Raw genomic sequence first — 1,773 nt, forward strand, 5'->3', positions numbered from 1 at the left:
CTTTTTTCTGATGTAAATTCTGTCTGTCTCCTTTGTCCTTCCAAACGCTAGTCTAGTCTCCGATTAAAGGATTGATACGGGCGTGCTTCCTTGCAGAGGGTTGTTTTAGACACCTACCCACCAGAAACTTCGCTTTGCCACCCAGGTATAACCAAAGCCTTCCACAAAGGAATATTTACTACTGGGTCCATCACGTGTCCAGATACCGGTGCATCCCTTGCCGTTTCCCCATCGGCTGAAGTTGGATCAAAGTCCCCGGACGCGAATGCTCATTATAGAAAGAACTAGGCCTACTTAGGTAAACAGGCACCCCATCACTACCGTAGTAGTTGAAATCTCTAACTTAGGTGCGTTTGCCCATTACTTCTACCCATCTACGCGATTCTGAGATCCAGCCATTGGAACTGAGAGATCCCCGCTGTTTGACCTACTCAAGTAGGCTTTCTATTGAATATCCACCCGTGGTAATTGCTTGACTGGTAGAAGCACCAAGCTTTGGTACTATAGTCGTACTCGAGACCCTATTGAGCTCTTGAGCGCTATCTTTGATGATCTTCAACACATCTATTTGAATTCCCTGCGAGTGAAGGATTTCTCGTATGGAGAAAAACCTCTTGAGCGCTATCTGATCTTATTTTTGTATTTCAAATATGGGACCTGCCTTTTTAATGGGACATCCCGGCAACAGGCCTACTCATGCATGTGGCCAAGTACTCGACCAATCCTCGGAGCGAAGGGATGAACGAATTCTCGAGGTCTGGTTCATTGAGGTCAGCATCACATGAAACCTTTAGCACTTCCGTTCGATATTGGATGGAGTATGGCTGGAAGGTCAGCCTAGCTAGTCTTGTCAACCGGCCCTGACTCGTCTTCTCCTTGGTACCTACCGCTATTGAACTTCGGTACCTATATTCCTGAAACAAGACAGACCTTCATGAAGACCTTCTATTTTGGAATAAGATCGGACATTTCCACATTGAGGTGAAATTACATATGAGGAAAATAATCCTGGACTACGAAAGTTGCCCTTGTGTGGTAGAACCAGGTCTTCCACCGGGCGGTCAGCCAAGTACTGAAGCCCCTATCTTGATATAGAATAGAAGTGAGTTCACACTAAAAATAGAAGAAGCCCTATGATTTTTTAGCCCTGCTATCAATCACTTCGGTAAAGGGATTGAAAGATTATGGTCTGAAATAGAGATTTGAGAGTCCCTCGTGTGAGTACGTGCTGAAGAGCAAGGAGTGAAAGTGCGTTCATCTTTCTTTCTGCTAGTTGTTTCCTGCTAATAGTGATTAGTGAGTGCCCCATACATAGCCAATGTCCGCCCGTGTTCACATCCAGTCTTCTCTGTACACTAGTGCAGCTTCCAGCTCTATGCTATGTATGGTAGTCGTTTGACTCGGGAATCCCTGATAAAAGCTTTTAGTCCGTGACTGGCAGTTTCAGCCGTGGTCCAGTCCAGCAGCCTCTTTTCGATCCAAGAGTCGCATGAGAAGAAAGCTTCCGGTTAGCTTCAGTTAGTGTTAGTTAAATAGAACGGGAACCTCGTAACTATGCCAAGCCCGATCTTGGTTCCAATGCTGCAGAGAAAGGTTATGGGTAAAAAGAAGGTCTTTATCCTGGTGCTGCGGAGACCGGTGTTGCTGATCGAACTCATTTTCTTTCGAGGAGATCGAAAATCTCTGAATTTCTGCGAAACGAATTTACATATTTATTGCGAGGGGCTTTGAAAAGCGAAAGGATGAAGACTGATTTAGATCCTCTGAAAGCGC

Source organism: Triticum aestivum, chromosome 7D (assembly GCF_018294505.1).
Source record: "Triticum aestivum cultivar Chinese Spring chromosome 7D, IWGSC CS RefSeq v2.1, whole genome shotgun sequence".
Classification (NCBI taxonomy): Eukaryota; Viridiplantae; Streptophyta; class Magnoliopsida; order Poales; family Poaceae; genus Triticum; species Triticum aestivum.